This window comes from Talpa occidentalis, unplaced genomic scaffold (genome assembly GCF_014898055.3).
Source record: "Talpa occidentalis isolate TD23 unplaced genomic scaffold, MPIMG_talOcc4v2.1 talOcc4.9, whole genome shotgun sequence".
Taxonomy (NCBI): Eukaryota; Metazoa; Chordata; class Mammalia; order Eulipotyphla; family Talpidae; genus Talpa; species Talpa occidentalis.
In genome coordinates, this window is record NW_023605305.1 from 107,644,748 (window position 1) to 107,662,918 (window position 18,171).

The following is an 18,171-nucleotide window of genomic DNA, read 5'->3' on the forward strand; positions in this document are numbered from 1 at the left end:
TCAGAGGGACGTACTTGAGGACAGGCCAAGGAGGGACTTCAGCTTGTTGATGAGTGGGTATTTGCCCTCATTGCAGAAGGAGCCAGAAAAGTCACCCAGGTCAATGGCCCAAATCATGGCCCCACCAAACTTGTTCTCCTTAAGAAAGTCAACCTGTGGACAGAAAGAACACTTGGCAGCCAGAACCAAATGGCATCTATGCACCAGAGAGAGTCTGGAGTGACAAATTGATATTATGGAGAGAGGCAGGTGGAGTGGGCCCTATCAATTTTTCTGTTATGAAAGGGTAGGTATGTGCCTTGTGGATTTAAGATGTAGTGTTGGTTAGCCCAGCTGGATTCTTGTTTTCTTGCCCCAGTTAATAAACTCTTGGGGCATAATATATACAAAGTTAATATTTCTTTAATACTAGTTTTCCAGGCTAGGCTACATTTTTACATTCATTATTCACTTAGCTGTCACAGGAACTACCCAGATCTTATGATTAGTACTCTTTTAGAGATTTGTGGGAGCCCATGGAGTTGGGGATATAGAACTAGTTATATCTGCTCCCAAAGCGTAAGTTCTTAACCACTGCCTCTGTGGGCCCCATTCTCCTCCTGTTGACCACCTTTCTCTGGCCAGGAGCCTATGAAGATGAGCCAACAGAGCCCATGGCGGTGGAAGACCACAGACTCTAGGTTAACTACTGTCTTCGCAACTTTCCTACTATGAAACCCCACACTAGTCACAGCATCTAAGCTCTCAGCCTGCACACCTGTAAAATTGAGAGCTTATCTGTTACTTTACTGGCTGATAGAGAATTAAATAAAATAATGTGTGTAAAGCATTTATGTAAAAATGTAAAGTCGTGTTCTCATTATTGCCTTTGAAGATTATAGTTAGGCCTCATTTATAACCATTTTCTAGATGAACTAGTAGAGATACATGCTGGATAAAACTTGGAATTTAGCCACATTAGACTATTTGAGTATTTACTCAGGTATTATACTATTTATTGTACATGATAGTATTAAATCTATGTTTAATATTATTTTCCCTGTCTTGGGGAAAAGGAAAGTCATAAGAGGTTAGTCTGATCTCCCCCTGTGTATATTTAAAACATTAAAACCACAGATGTTAGTAAAATGGGCTCCTGATGAGCTCAGGATTCAAAACTAGAATTGTAAGGTACTTTTTTAAGTGTTCATACCTTATATTCATAGCTTTTAGCATTGTCACAGCCAATCCATTCGGTGTTTTTGTAAGCATATGGGACTTTCTGATCTTCAATCCCGGCACTTGTGGCTCCACCTAGGAATGTGCAGATCTATGGGAGATATGAAGAAGGCAATGTTGAGTGTGTCATAGGTGTCTATCATACATTGGAGGAGAAAGAACTTAAATTGGAAAGAAATAGAAAGAGATGAGAAGGAAATGGTAAATGGGACATTGTGAAATCTACATTAATCACAATCTTTTTTTTAATTAAAATGAAGACATAAATTCTATGAAACCAGGCTACAAGCAAGTGTAATTCTAATTCTGTACCCAGAGTTTGTTTGAAAAATAGTAAGCATGACCATGTGTGCTATGGTGATTTTCTCAAATATTTGAGTCGTTGCAAATATTGTTATTCATTCAACCACTGGTATCTGAATTTTCAGCAGAGGGTTTAAGTTAATGCAATCAATTCAAATTGGAAGGGACATCAAATTATTGCCACTCCAGGCTAGACAATTGAAATGATTTTTCTAGCTGTTTACACAGATGCGATAGAATTCAGTATTGCTTTGGGGCTGGAGAAAAGATGGTGCCATGTGCCTCCAAACCCAGAAAGGAAATTCAGATTGATTTTTTTTTTAAGTGAAAAGTGTTCCACATGCACCAACTTAGCTTTTCCCAGGCTCTTTATTCTGAGAACAGTGAGAAGTCACAGACTCTCAAGAGAAGCAGGGTAGCAAGATGACCTGGAGAATGAGACTTCCCCAGAATGTCTCCTTTTCCCCTAAATGAGTCACACTGGTTACCTCATAGTAAGCTCAGAAGCCAGCCTTGCTCGTGGAAGGACTAGATGACCCTGTTCCAGAGACTGGGGCACAGACTGAGGTGTCAGAAGTGCTGAGCCAGAAGGTTCTCCACAGGTGGGGAATCCCATGATGAGCTTCTCTGCAGGAACCCCGTTGTCTCTCCAGTATTTCATGGCATAGTCCTGAACAGATGTTATTTCCTCCCCACTATTCATCCCATGTTGAATTCCCCAAGGAAAAAGCCTCTTTCCCCAACGTCAAGGCTTTCCCCAATGCCTTCCCCATCCCCTCTGCCTGTGAAGTGAAGATTTTCTTTCTTACACAGTTGAAATAGCACATATCGCCTTGATACTTGGATCCTGCATGCAAGGGACTGTGTGTCCTATACATGTGTCCTGTACCCAGAGTTTGTTTGAAAAATAGTAGGCATGACCATCTGTGCTATGGTGATTTTTCCATAAACATTTGAGTCATTGCAAATATTGTTATTCATTTAACCACTGGTATCTGAATTTTTGGCAGAGGGTTTAAGTTAATGCAATCAATTCAAATTGGAAGGGAGATCAAATTATTGCCACTCTGGGCTAGACCATGGAAGTCATAGGTCATAGGTCATAGGTCACTGATGAAATCAAGGAACCTGGATCAAGAAATATTGAGCCATCAGGATCCTGGGGGCATATTCTCACAGATGATTTAAGAGCAACAAATGGTAACATTGGGAAACCCACGATATCAAATAGATACCCATTTGGCCCCACCATCATGACTTCCCCAGGGGACTCCAGAGAGCAGGTTATTTCTTGTAACCTCCAATAGTACTAGGCAGGAAGTCTCCTTTACCTCCTTGTGGAAAGCAGGGAATACCCAGAGTAGAGGGTTAAGAAATGTGGGTCATTAGAACATGTGTCTAGATCATGGGGATTGCAAGGGAGTAGCTCTTCTATTGCTTTGAGGACAATAGCTTTCTTGATTTTACAGCCCTTTCCAAAAGAAACAGCTAGTGAGGATTGCTGTTACAAGGATTTGACATGCTCTTGAGTCTTGTTCCCTTTCTCCCTGAAGTCCACCATAAGTTTAAAGGGGCCACCACCTTGTCCCAGAGCCACTAAGTCCCCAAGTCCATCTGGCAATTAAAAATGGCACCTTCTCAACATTATTTGGGATATTTGCCACTGAAATGTGTAGGAATCTCTGCATTGGAATTTGGAAGCCCTGAGATACTCAGGACACTCACTTTCCAATCTCTGCAATTTCATATCCTGCATCAGTGGTCCCTTTGCCAGCAGACACTGCAGCTGTGATCAGCAGTCTGGGGTTTTTTGTTTCTTCAGCCTCTTCTTCAAAAGCCTGGAGCATTTCCTGCAGAGAGAAGAGAGGATGGAACTTAGGGGCTGTCTTCATTATCTATTTTCTATAATAAGTACTTCTTGTGCTATTTTCTATCTCATAGCAATTCCACCATTTCTAGAAATAACCCCTGAAATACAAAGATATTTCCCTATAAGGTATAACTTGGATTATATACAAGCACTGAGTCCTTGAATCCAAGTTATACGTAGTGATAATTCTAGAAGAAAAGCTTAGGAACTCCTAGCAGAGGGTCTAGCAGCTGTCCTGCCTACCACTTTACCCTCCTTTTTAAAGCTCAAGCCCCATGTATGTGCATGTAGCTGTGTTCAGCATTTTCTACCTCCTGGTCTTTCCTAATAACATTACCACTTTATGAATCCTTTCAGTTCTTCACTTTGCAGTTGAAATGTCACCGCTCTGAAAAGACTCTTGACAACCCTGTTGTGGCCATCATTGCTCTTGTCATCATTTTCAAATACTTGATTCATTTTTGTTGCTCCTTATCCCATACTAAGCAGTAAGCCCTACAAGAGCAGGTATATTTGTCTTGTTTGCTGCTCTAGCTCTAGTACGAAGCATAGTGGATCACAGTAAGGGCTCAATAAATAATGAATGAATAAATGACATAATGAATGGCTCTTTCCAATTCAAGAATTTCTTACTTGAGATCCTTCAGATACATATATCCTTCCTCTCTTTGAGTCTGTTTCTGTTGCTTGTAAACCCCCAAACACTTAACCAATGTGCTGACAGCAGCACTCAGTGCTATACCCAGGAAATGTAACTCTCATAGAAAATCTACTAAGGAACCAGCTCCTCTACAGGCACAGAACTAGTGCTCCATTCCCACCTTAATCAAGATGGTAAATCGCTGCTTGTCCTCAGGCGGGCTTCCCCGGGAACCTGGATACTCAATATCCAGGTCAAGGCCATTAAATCCATGTTGACGAAGGAAGTCAATGATGGAACAGATGAAGGTCTTGCGGTTGGCAGCTGTGGAGACCATGCCAGTAAATCTAGGCAGAAAATTTGTATCAACATTAGCAGACCCTAAATCCTCCCCACACCATCTCTGATATCAATTTTTATTACACATTTCATTATAAACCCTGTTGGATTTTTGCAGTTAAAATGAACTCAAAAATGTTCTTAGAGATAAGATGAATTAAAAAAGTTTGCTGTCAATTAACAATGGATAAGTGCTTTTATTTTAAACTTTTCAGTGTAGTCATCAAATAGTATTTTCTTTTTTTTATAAGATCAAAATATGTGTACATTTTCTTTACTAGTGGACTCTTTCAGGCAATTATTCAGATACTATATTCCTTTGAATCTATGATCTTCAATTTTTCACATTTACTGTCTTAATAATTAATATGTGACTTACAATCTGTGGGCACATTTAATGAAGCATTATGACCCCCAAGAATGCAGTATTAGATATATTCTGTGGCCTATATTTGAAGGTTTCTTAAGATCTAGAAAAGCCAGTTGATCTACCATAGTCAGAAATTTTACAGCCTATAGACAGATGTTTAAACTGTCTACGTTTGTTCTGTTTATAGTAATCCTGTGATGAATACTTTGCAAATTGGATTATAGTTTCCTTAATTATCTTTTTTTTTTCAGTTCAGGGATATAATAGCAACTTTTTGAAAGTAGAAATAAACTGACTAGCACAAGCTGGGTACATTTTTACAAGAAGGTATGGCTTGGAATTAACATGGGAAGATTTTCTTATTTAAGTGAATTGTGGGTAAGGTAAGAAACTGAGGCTGGTGGAGTGGACACTTCAGGCAGAAGAAATAATGGCTGACTCTCATGGGTGAGAATTTGACTGTTAACTGACAGTTAACTGCTGGAAAATTTGCCTGGTTATTTGAGTGAGAATAAAAACATGCATTGCAACTTATTCTAACATTATATTGTGTGGGGTGGCTGCTCCGGATTATTGGGGAGAAGAAAAGAGGGGGGTAGGTTAATTTTTATTTTGTTCTAATTCTTGAAATAATTATGGGAATGCATGACTTTTATAATTAAAAAACCTAGCCACTGGACTTTTCACATACAAGCTAAGACTAATCTCACCATCTTTTTCTAACTGTCTAAATTCCTACGAGGTCACCAATCCTTTCTCACCACTTCCCAGAAGAAAAGTCTAAGACCCAAGCCTCCCACATTCCCATTGGGGCCCAGCAGAGCTCTTCTTCATCCCCAACCCCCTTCTCTTCCATTCATCCTCCTCTATCTTCTGCTGAGTGTCTAACCACCCACTCTCCATGTGCCACTGCTGGCTCTCGTGTCTCCTGTAGTCGGTCCTGCCCATTGCAGACCTCAGTCTCTTCCAAGGCACCAACCTCCTTCCCCTTGGGAATATCCTCCTTCCTCTCCTCTAACATCATTGCCCCCCACCTCCCCACCTCTTCCACCTGAGGGACCCTCTCTCTTGCCACCATGCTCACCCCTGACCATGGGAAGCCTTTTACTTCTGAGTGCCAAAGTTGCAGCCTCCAACAGCCAACAAGTTGACCAGCTCTCCATTGCTGCAAAGAGAAACAAAGGGACACTTTAAAATGAGATCTCCGCGAGACTGCAGGATACAGACATTTTGGAGAGTGACTCAGCTCCTCTCATTCCTGACTCTCTGGGGAATGGTAGGTGCCAACACAACCTCGGAAGTCCAGATGGCAAGTTCTCCTCCCCATCTGCCCATGTCAGTGTTTACATTCAGGTATCAGGTGTTTCCAGAATCTCAGGATATTTGAGAGTGACTTGGAGACTAAGCTTGGGCTTTCTGTTCCCCCTGCTGTCTCCCATCACTGTGGATTCAGTTTCCGCAGTTTCCGCAGTTTTCTTTCAGGGCCTTGAACTGAGGATATAATGACATCAATGTCATTCCATTCAAAGGGGGTGAGCTTGTTGTCGTGTGGTGGTGAAGGCATACACCATGTGTGTGCAAAGACGTGGGTCACATTCTTGGGGAAGAAGTTGGCTGGTTCTGGTCGGTACTAAGACCAGTTGGTAAAGTAGCACACGAGCTTACGGCCCGAGGCGCTGAGGAGAAAGCAGCAGTCGGTGAGTCACAGCCTCCACTGTCTCTCTCTCATTTGCTGGTCACCTCTTCAAAGGAAAGAGCTACCTAAGAGTCAGCAAGGCGTATTCCTGGAAGATATTGCTACAACCAGTTCCCACGTCCATGGAAGACCTTGCTAAACAAGTTACCAGGGTGTTCTCAACAGGATCTGAGCAAGGTCTGAGCATCTTTCATAACTCGGAAAGCCTTCAAAGTCAATTAGAGGCAACACATAAAAGACAATGAATTTGCCACCACAAAAGCAAATAGTGTAATTATGTTCCGTGTAGAGTAGATATAACTGCAAAGATTGTTCAACTTCATTATCAATAAAACAAGCTTTTGTAAATTGCATATGGTGTCATGGAGACTATATTTAGAGGTTTGATTTGCATTGCTTCATTTATCTATTTTTACTATGTGTGTTAGCATTATTGTTAAATCATTTCATTTTATAGTGTTGATTGAAATTTTTTATCATGGCACATTTATTTCTTTATCCTAGATTGCTTTATTTAAATTTTAATTCTCATAGCAGCCCCTTATCCTCGTTTTTAAATGAGGCTCATAAAAAATCGTTCAGTATTGAAAGTTTTAGACTACTACCAATACATCTCTCCCACAAATGTTTATTTTGCAAATGCAATTTCCAGGCAGGCTCACTCCATTTACTCTTCCAAATCCCCTATCTAGGCCCAACACCTTAGTACTAGAAAGAATGTGAAACAATTTGAGGAGGCAGGACAAAAAACACAAAAGAAAACACAAAGAAAAGTATAGAGTCTGTAGCAGTCTTGTCAGGATATGGGGTTAAGTGCTATGCTGAATAATGAAGAACAAGTCACTTTCTTTGCACCTTAGTTTTCTATAAAGAAAGTCATTTTGGATTAGATGAGCTCCATACAGGAGATTGGTGACTTTCGGTTCTGGTGCTGACTTTGTCACAGATGGAGCAGAAGATGCAGATTTGGAAGGACAGAAAAAGAGAGAAGTAACTATTAGGAAGACTGCAGCGTGGGCGGGAGGTTGTGCTTATTCCTTACCTAGTTGTACGTGCAGCAGAACAGCCAAGCCTAAAATGAAACAAAACAAACATATAAAAACACGTGTGTGTGTGTGTGTGTGTGTGTGTGTGTGTGTACAGGAAGTCCTCAGACAGGCTCCCCAGTTAGGACTTACTGCTACCAAGATTTTCAGGGTGTCAAGGGCCTGAAGGTTTTGGGGTTTGTCAGTGATCTTTGCCAGGGCCCCATCTCACTATTGCCAGACTTGGACCCCAAGATCAAAGCCCAAGGCATGTCAGAGACCCCCATTGAAAAGCCTCACTGAAATAGATGTGAACCTTCCTGCTCCATTTCCAGGAACACCCCATGACCTGTGGGAGGGAAAAAGGGCAAGAGAAAGGGAAACGTACAGGCCCAGAGCAACATCCTCCCCATCGTGCTTCCAGCCCAGCCGCCCTCACCAGCCTCTTGCTCAGCCCTACATATGGAGGAAACATTTTCATCACTCTGGGAGCAGCACAGCTGCCACCTCCTGATCCTCCCATCCCAGGCTTGCAAGAATGAGCACCTCCCGCCTCCTCAAGGGTGAGAGAAACCCAGGACAGACTCCCCCAGCCCAAGTCAGGCTATACTGCAGCACTGCTTATAATTTGAGGCCTTCACCCAACAGGGAGGCCTCCTCCCTCTGGGGTGTGGAAGCCAGAGGAGAGAGTGAGGAGCACTGTACTCAGAATTAGGGTCTCAAGGTACAGGGCGCAGAGCTGGGGGTAGCATGTGGGAGGTTATGTTGGGATATTGAAGCATTTATTTAAATCTTATAATTTTCCCCCTACAGGACTTGGCCCCTAATGAAGATCAGAGGCAGGGTTCAGGGAAGGGGTCCCATTCAGGAAAAGGTCATAATGACCCCTGCTCATCTCTCCTTTATTCGTTTGAGCTTCTGCTGCCCCAGCTTGGGGGCAGGAGTGTGCAGGGGTGTGCCGTGGTATACAGGGAGAGGGAGGGCACAACTACAGGATGCGGCTGCTGCCAGCACTTATTCCGGCCTAGGGCAGGGGTGGGGAGAAGGCAGCTGATACCAGAGAAATGTGGAGTTTCACTTTTGCTGCCTTCTCATTCTGGAGGTGCGGTGGCCGTAGGGAATAGGGTACCGTGTGACCTACTTTTGCTAGAGCCTGATTCCTTTGGAAAAGCAGACGGAAGTGGAGGGGCGGGGAAAGAGAGATGTGACTGGCAGTGTGGTCAGGGCTCTGTGGGAGGCAGAAGTTGCAGGTGTAAGGGCCCGATTATCTCACCTTGATGCCCCCAGGGCCATAGATTTGCCACTGCCAGCAAATGTGCCCTTCAGAACTGGGGCTAAGCCAGCCAAGCTGGTAAGAGTGAACACAGGTGCAGAGGCAGGTGCCAGCCTTGGCCTGAAAGTATGTCCTCGGGTTGGGCCAAGAATTTCCTCAGTGCATCTAATCTCCTTTCAGCCTTTTCAGGAAGGCGATGACTCACACTCCCTAAGTGCCAAGTTCATCTTTGGATTCCTGGAACATGATACAGACTTGACACTTAATAAAAGTTGGTTGAATTGAAGTGAATGCTATTGTCTTCAACAGCTCTAGTGTTGGGTACTCTCATTACTAAAGATCAACCACCGAGTTATTCTTGTAAAAAAAAATTCAAAAATTTAGCCATTTAATACAATACGAATTTTTTTTTTTTAATTTCATCTAGTTTCTATAGTTCAGGAGCAGCTTTGTTGAGTAATTCTGATTGCTTTCTCTCATTTGAGTGGTAGATTGCAGTCAAGATGTATTATGCTAAGTAAAGTAAATCAGATAAAGACAAAGACCACATGATCTTGATTATATGTGGAAGATAAAGAAGCAAAACAAATAAGTAAACTCTTTAATCATAAGAACAAAACAGATTATCAGGAGGGAGAGGGGATGGGTAAAATAGGTAAAAAGGATCAAATGTAAGTGGGGAATAGATATTGGACTTTTGTTGGTGATAATAATGTAGCATATACAGATGTCAAATTATAATACTGTGTACTTAAAGCTGTATAACATTTTAAACCATTGTATGGGCCTCCCTGGTGGCACAGCGGGCTGAGCGCAGCGCTGTGAAGCTGTCCGCAGTCTCTGCAGCACCGGTTCGATTCCCTGCCGGCCAGGGAGATTCCCACATCTGAAGAAGTGAGGCGCATGGGTCATCCATACGTGGGGAACCCCATTGTCTCGCCAATATTTCATGGCAGACCGTGTTCAACTCAGTCTGGTTAGGGCCTTATGGGTTTAAATCCTACCCTGGAAGGAGACAAGTTATTCAGGTCTCTGGGGATTGCTGCCTGACTCACACTCCAATCTTGGTGATTTCATAGCCAACATCAATGGTTCCTTTGCCTGCAGACACAGCTGCAGAGATCAGAACATGGGGTCAGCCTGTGGCCCAGGCCTCAACTTCAAAAGCCGCTAACATTTCCTGTTGCACAGACAGGATAGTATTGGTTAGCGTGATAGTGATCATTGTAGGAAAATACAATGCTCATAAATGGTCCAAAGTTTAATTTAAAATATAGCAAATATTTGGTGGCGGAAAAAACCTCCTATTGTGTGTTGGGATGTATGTGTGTACATAGGTTTGTACTAGGTGTGCTAAGGCTTGTGATCCAAATTGTCTGAAATATTTTCCCCTGCTTCCATGGAAACAGCATCTCATAGCAAAAGAATTCCCAGGGATCTCTATCACTTTCTATTGTGATACTTCTCCTTTATGGTTTGATATAAAATATCTCCTCTGGTTGGGTGCCAGGAGCATCACATGGAGTCCCATATGCATGGTTCCTAACACGTTGTCTGGCTCATTGTGGATTTTCAGCAATTATTGTTTCCCTCACCTACATTCCTGCTTTCCTTGAGATGTGGAGTCAGTCAAGGACCCCCACAGCCCTGGGCTTTGGGAAGGCACCTGCAGCTCCTTACCTCGATGAGGATGGTAAGGCGTTGCTCGTCCTCAGGTGGGCTGCCCCGGGACCCCGGGCACTCAAAGTCAAGGTCAAGGCCATCAAACCCGTGCAGTCAGAGATACTCAATCACTGAGTCGATGAAAATCTTACGGTTCCCAGCACTGGACACCATGGTGGTGAACCTGGAAAAGGTGTGCTCCTTAGTGGCACTTAGATGCCACCACTGCTGTCCTATTCTTCCTGCTCACGTGTGGACTTCATTTAACCCAGGCTTCAGGGACAAGGGGAGCCTCTACCAGCCCATGCAGCCCTGTCCCTAGAAATCCACCTTCTTTCCAGCATCTACTGCTGGTGTCCTGATAGCATAGAATCCTTCTATTGATTCCTACAGAGCAGTCAGCACAGCTGGACCAGCCCCTTAGTGCTTGCAAGTAAACCACCTTATTTTAGGGTCTTCTTGCAGCCAGTTACCAGCCACATCCCACTCCATCAACTCCCACAAGCACTCAGGAAGGACATCTTCACACCACAGTAAGAAAAGAAAATGACAACTATACATTCTCACAAAATATTCATAATAACTCTTCCTTCTCTCTTCTTTTCCTGTTTTCAGGATGTGGTTTTTACAAGTTGATTGCTCAGTTGCCCCAAATACTCCTTTCTGTTCTCACACTTCATGCCTTTGCTCATCTGACTCTCTTCCCTTACAATGCTCTTTCTGTTCTTCTCTGACAAACTTACTTTAAACTGCATGTTTCAAATGGCATTTGCTTTTAAATCCTCCACCCAAGCAGAATTTATCATTGTTTTCCATTCCTTATCACATTGTATCTACACTGTTGTAGAACTAACCATCGTGGTATTCAAGAGAAAATACATGTATTTGTCTCTCCACTAGACAGAGAAACCCTGGGACTCTTTTATTCATGTTGTTTTTTTTTATTCTACAGTGTCTAGAAATGAGTCTGTGTCTATAACAAATACCTAATATCCTCCCTGAAGTCTCCAGGCTGGCAATATCCCCCCATCGCGTTCTTTGCTGTAGTTGAGATAGTAGGAGATATTGTGTTTCTCTTCTATAGCTCCTTCATCTTCATATATCTCTGATCTATATCCTCAGTGTCTACCATAATATTTAGCACATAATGCATCTCCATATATACTTATTGAAATGAATTAAAGCATTGCAAATAAACATTAAGCAAATACTATGTGTCGGTCGTGGGGCAGTTTCCTTCTACAGATCAAATCCCTTGGACTCATTCTCTTCCTCTAGTTCTCTTCCCTCATCTTATGATCCTAGGATTAATAACTCTGGTCAGTCTCTAATTTAAAATAACCAAATCTCATTTCCTCACTCTAGGTCTTTCTCTGTCATGGAAAATCTGCTGATCCGCCTCTAGGACTCATGCCACCTTCAACCACCTTTTTCTTTACCTTCCAACTAAATTCAGCCTCATCTTCCTGAAAGTCCTTCATCCAACTCCCCATAGAAAGAAGAGGTTCTTACTTCTGAGTCCTGAAGTTTCACCCACCAATCTCCAAGAGCGTAACCAGGTTTTCATTACTGATGAGGAAGCATAAAGAAATGACAAAATGACAGAGTGAAGTCATTATGGCCAAGCACGAAGCAACTGCTTACTGGAATGAAATGTGGTTTTCTCTCAGATCCATGGTTCTGGCCCCAAAAAGACAGTTCCCTGTAAGTCTCCTTTACGATCTTTTTCGTGCCTTTCAAAAAGCCACCTTCACACTAATCATCAGGTTGGAGCGATCACACCTGAGTTCTCAGGGCAAGCCCCAGCCTTCTTGACTCCCTGGAGCAGAGGGAAAGAGGCAGACAGAGCGGGGGAGAGCTGCCTCTGATTCTACGAAGACACCGCATGGTACATGGACTCTGGTGGACAACTCACTCGCTGTCATGAAGGGGACAGTGTCACGGAGGTAAGGTGGGCATTTATCCAAAGACATTTATCCCTCACCACCACCCAAAATTGTCAATGACATCACCTATTTGTAAACAGAAAATAGAGGATCTTCCAAATAGGGCTGATGCCTCCCATCTTGATCTTGGTAGGAAGGTAATCCTCATTTAAGTTTCCTTAACTGAGGCTAATTCTGGTCCATCTTGGAAGCTACTTTCCTTTTAAGTCCCTTTGGCAATACTGGCCCTTGCCTGGCTCACTGCCCTCAGCTGTATAACTTCAGAGGGATCTGGTCTTCCAGTATGGAAGTAAGAGGTAGCAAAAGGGGATAGAGGATTAATACAATGAAGCCCATTATCCTGACAGTTAAAATGACTGTCAAGGAAAGGGAGGTAATCTGATTTGTTGTCAAGGTGGTTTGTCATTTACATTCCTCTCTACCCCAGAGCCAAATTGTGTCCTTTTGCCCTGAATGTGGAGCTGGTCCCCAATACTAGCTTTGAGTGTCAAGTCCACCCAGACTGTCTGTCCTGTGACTCTCCTAGATATCTAGAAGGAGGTACTGACTGCTGCTTGAGGGCCTGGAACCAGGGGTAGAGGACACCATCATTCCGCTCGTAGGGGGCAATCTTGTTATTGACCACAGTGGCGAAGGCATAGATGAGGTGTGTGCACAGGCCTCTACCCTGTGTGCACAGGGTCTACATTCTCTGGCATGTACTTGGCAGGGTCTGGGCAGTACTGGGACTAGTTGGTAAAGTAACACTCAATCTTTGTGGCTGTACCTGGTTGGGAAGAGCAGAAGCTAGGATGGGAAGTCTTAAGACCTGGCATCTCAGCGCCCTGGAGGCTCCCGGGGGAGGAGCAGCAGAAACACTCTGAGATGCCAACTGTTCCCTCTGGGCTTAGGGCTGGAGATGTGAGGAAAGCATAAGACAGGCTCGGATCAGTGAGCCAAGACTAGGTAAACTCCCCTCCTCAAAGACTTGGGAATGTAGTGAGAACAACTATAGGATAAAAGTAGAACCATTTCCCCTGAAAATGTCTAATTTCTGTGGAGTTAATGACTGAGCCTCTCTAAACTAGCACATTCTACTGCTATCATCATTTCATAATTTATCATAATAGCACATTCTACTGCTTTAGGGTGAGTGAAACTGGTCAGACTTTTACACCGCTAGCCTCTGTGGCTATCACCTGTGGCCTTGATCGTGTTGATGCAGAAGGCGCTTGGGAGCGTGGGCACAGGGCACACATGTCTGATTGTGGACACCTGTAGTATAGCATGGGCAGGCACGCTTAAGTGTGCGCACCTGAGCCTGGAGGCTAAGGCTATAAGAGCTGCATCACTCAGACAAAGACAGCTGCGGGCAAACACTATGACTACAAGAGGAAGAGGCCACGAGAGAATGCCAGAGAGCCCAAAGAGACAGAGTAAAGATTTCCTGGGGGCCAGGAGCCTGGCAGGCCCCCGGCTTCCCTACCTTGCCATCTTGTGGGCTGGCCACAATAAATGCAATAGAAAGAATATTAAAGCCTGAAAAAACCACTGAGGGCACCAGAATTCTCCTTTATCCATCAGCCTGAATTGGTAGAGAATCTGCCCTGTGCTTGCTGGCACAACACATGCCCTGACCAGTGTCATCCTGGTCCCTTCCCCCGTCCTCACTTCTTGCTCAAAGGAATGTGGGTGTGGGGTGCAGGAAGTGAAGAAAACGAATGTCTCTCCCTTCTCTCTCTTCTCTCTCTCTCTCTCTCTCTCTCTCTCTCTCTCTCTCTCTCTCTCTCTCTCTCTCTGTCTCTCTCTGAATTTGGAATTCCCTATAGGAGATTTGCACTCTCAGATTTCGAATATCTAAGTCAGCTGATGGTGGAAACACATTTATCAACAGCAAAGGCACTCTTGATACTTGCCAGGCTGCAGCTGCAGCAACAGAGCCAGATCTGCAAAAAAAACAAAACAAGCATCAAGTCCATGAGTCTGCTGGAGCCTTGGGGGAGCCCTGCCAGCTGCACTGCTGGTCACTGTCGATGGACTGTGAGCCCCAGGGTCCTACACAGATGACCCTCTCCAGACCTTGCGTCTAAACCACCTGGAAAGGAGGAGGGCCTGCCCTGGGGGCTCCTTCACCAGGGGAGGGTGAATGGAAGCACCTGGGCTTGGAGCAAACACTCTTTCCCCAAAGCCCGGCCCTTCACCTGCAGCCGCATTCCCTCCAGCCTCAATTTGCTTCCTGACAAAAATGGGGAGAGTAAAATCTACGTAAACTTTTTGGTGAGCATCAGGTGAGATAACTGGAGCTGCAATACCTAGCAGGCAGTGGGCACTGAGTGTTCCTTAATGACACCAGGGGCCCCTCTCCAGAGACAGTGACTAAGGCTCCCAGTGACCGGATCCCCAGATTTCGTGTGTCACCTGAAGCCAGGGCTCAGTTATCTGCTCTCAACTGCATGCTCAGCGTGGGCAGCTGGCTGAACCGCCTCACACTGAAACGCAGATACCCCCGCCGGCAGCTGCTCACACCCGCTCTGGTGTCCAGCGTCCTCGGGCTAAACCACAGCCTTCCAAGGGGCTTTGGGATTGGATGGTGCCTGCCGTGAGTCTGAGCGCTGGAGCAGCACCTGTCCCTCCTCATGGGCACTGGGCCAGAACAGATGGCAAGAGAGGTGGTAGGGGAGAGCAGGGAGTCTCTTAAGAATGACTCTATTCTGGATTATTTTGCTGAGCATGATCCCTTCCAGCTCCACCCATGTTGCTGCAAATTGCATGTGTTTATCTTTTTTGATTGCTGAGTAATATTCCATTGTGTACATGTACCACATCTTCTTGATCCAGTCATCTATTTTTGGGCATTTGGGTTGTTTCCAGAAAGAAAAAGAAAAATACCAGATGGTCTCACTCATAGCAGGAATTTAAAAAACCTAAATAAGGGACCAGGAAAAGACTAATTATAATAAAGTAAAAATCAAAATCAACAAGCAACTATAAACCAGAGACACACTACAGGGTGGGGAGGAGGGAGTAGGATCAAAACGGGGTGGGTGGGAGTTGTATGGGGACTATAACCAAGAAGAAAATGCGTACATTGTGCAAAAATGAAAAATGATGTAAAAAATAAAATAAAAATTAAAGAGTGACTCTATTAAGTAGATATTGCAGAGAGGGAGAAAGAGGCAGCAGGATTCAGACTGGAAACTACAGAGGTGGTGCCCCAGCTTGGTGCCCTGTCTCTAGGGCGCAGACCCAGGGTGACTGCTCGGACAAGAGATTCCCCACCCCAGACTGAGGCTCCCAGACCCTCGTCAGAGATGGAATAACCCTGTGAGCATGGCTGACTCCATGTTTTTCTTCCATAAAATTGGACGATGAATGTGCAAGGGATTGAACAGAAGTCAAGGGCTGTCTAGTAATATCTAGATTTGCTTGTTGGAAAAAAAGATGCAATGGCTGCCCCTTGGTAGCTTCTTAATAAATACTGATGAGTGGATGGTGTGTGTAGAACAGAAATATGAAGCCACCTTGATCTGAATCCCCCAGTCTCAACCCAGACACCTCCTACTTGCTCGAGGCTGTATTCCTCACTCCCCTCTTGCCTCTCTTTGCACTCAGGGCCTAGGACTAAATGGCACTTCACTGATGCAGGGGTGGCGGGGGTGGAGGAGAGGGAGGAAGGGAAGTAGAGAAACATGGAGCATGTTGGCAGGGGTGGCTCTGGGGCACAGCCATTCCATCCAAAGGAGACAACGACATACAGGGGAGACCTGACTTGCAGGGACACACCTGCTAAGCCTTTGAAATGCAGATCTTTGTTGCTGCAGCACTTTCTAAAGCACAGAGGCTGCCTCTCTTCACTCAGCCCTGGAGAGAAAGCCACCAGCCTGACAAAGCAGGGGCCGACAAGAGAGAAATAGCATGGGAAAGTCCAGAGTCTTTGCATATTGCAGATTGGTGTCCCCTGATCCTTGCTGGAGGGGAGCCCAAAGTAGCATCCTCCCCATATCTGCTGCAGTCCCAGCACAAGCCTGGGGGCCAGGCTCTCTATATAAGGTCTGAGCCAATAGGGGCTTCCTTATCAAATGAAAATGGAAGAGCTGCAGAAGCGGCACCCACCATCCAGCCCAGGGCCTGCTTCCAGCTCCCTAGTTGTGCCATTCCCAGGGTTGAGGGTGTAGGGCCCCTGTCTGCAGTGGCCAGCTTTAGAGAGCTCATTGTGCATCAAATCTTTTTATAGAAGATAATATCCTTCCTCCCTGTCTTCTACAGTGAGAGAGCAGGAGGCCTCAGTCGAAACATTCCATTAGCACAGTGGGAATCAGTTTTTAAGGTGTGGGGTGATTTGGGGATGATAAAGAGAATAAGAGTACAATCAATAGAGGGAGAAGCTGTGAGCTTGCTGCTTTGGCTGGCTCTAAATCCTGAGTGTAGAGGTCAGAGAGAAAGGGGCCCTGCATCTCTGTTTAGGTCTCTCAGCCACGATCCTGAGCTATGGACTCAGCCAGGGTTCTGGAGCAGAAGCCGCCAGGAGTGCATGTCAGCCCCTCTCCGGGGCTGTGTCTACAGGAATCATGTGAAGGATGGAGCAAGTGCAGGAACCGGTGGCCTGAGGATACCGAGTAGCAGCCCCGCCAGCAGCAGACCTCTCCTCCTAAAGCCAACATCCGATCATGTCCTGACTCATGGGTCCCTTGAAAGCTGGATGAAGCCCGGAGTGGAAGCAAGGCTCTGCCCGGCTCACCTCAGCCCACCTGGGTGGCCTCACTGCCAGCTGTTCCCTCCAGGGACTGTGTGTTCCAGCCACCAGCCAGCTTCCAATTCCTGCTGCTCTATAATCACACCAACTCTTTCCAGCCTCTGCTGCGCTGAGGCCATCCGTTGGCATGAGACGTCTCTTCTCACTTTCTCTACTGGGAGAGCTCCGACTCATACCAGCTTCCCAAATCTAACAACTCCTCTGTGATACCTTCCTCTTTCCTGCCGCTCTCAGGCAGAATTCCCTGTTAGAGATTTTATCTCACATGTATTCTTATTAACTTGGTGTTACGGGAGATATTTACTGAGCACTTGTAACCAGCAAGACTTCTAAGACCCGGGTATTTATTTATTTTTTATTTATTTTTTTTTAAAGATTTATTATTTATTTATACAAGCACTGGGCACAGTCAGAAGCGCGGGAGAGCGAGAGAATTCACCAGAGCCAGAGCAGGGAGCAGAGCAGGCACAAGGACCCAAGTACACTGCTGAGGGGAGCAGCGGGCGGCAGGAGAGGTCTGCGCACCTTGTGGGACCCTCCTCTGGTGGCCGGGGAGCAGCCGGGGATCGAACTGGCGCTGCAGAGGCTGCGGGCAGCTTCGCAACCCAGCGTTCAACTGCTGCGCCACCGGGAAGGCCCAGACCAGGGTATTAAAGAGGAAAATAACATAGTCTCTCTCCTTCATCTCTTGAAGAACGCTGAAAGGCTCTGATTAATAAGCATAAGCAACATTTCTCAAACTCTCCATCCTACATTCCCTTGCAGAGATACTGCTCTGGAACTTCTCTCTCAAGAAACCCCAAATTTCTGTCTTCACCTCCACCCTCCAACGTTTCTATCCCTTCTCACTTCTGTGTTACCTTCCAGCTCTTTCTCTCTGAATTCCTTCTTCTTTCCGCCCACCACTATGGTTCATAAATCTCTCTCTCGCTCTCCTTCCCCTGCCTGTCTCTCCTTCCTCCCTGCCCTACCCCAGTCACCCCATCACAGAAGAGAGAAGAATTGAACAGGCAGGATTTTTATTTAGTGTGGTGGGGACAGAGCTGTTAGCAGGAGACAGAGAATATTCATATACTGGTGATAAATCTCGCCCCACT

At 45.2% G+C, this 18,171-nt stretch overlaps 1 pseudogene; it reads right to left on the reverse strand.

Annotated features, from left to right (window-relative positions):
- Positions 1 to 13,157, reverse strand: LOC119236903 (acidic mammalian chitinase-like; annotated as a pseudogene).
- Between the last annotated feature and the right edge of the window lie 5,014 nt (positions 13,158 to 18,171).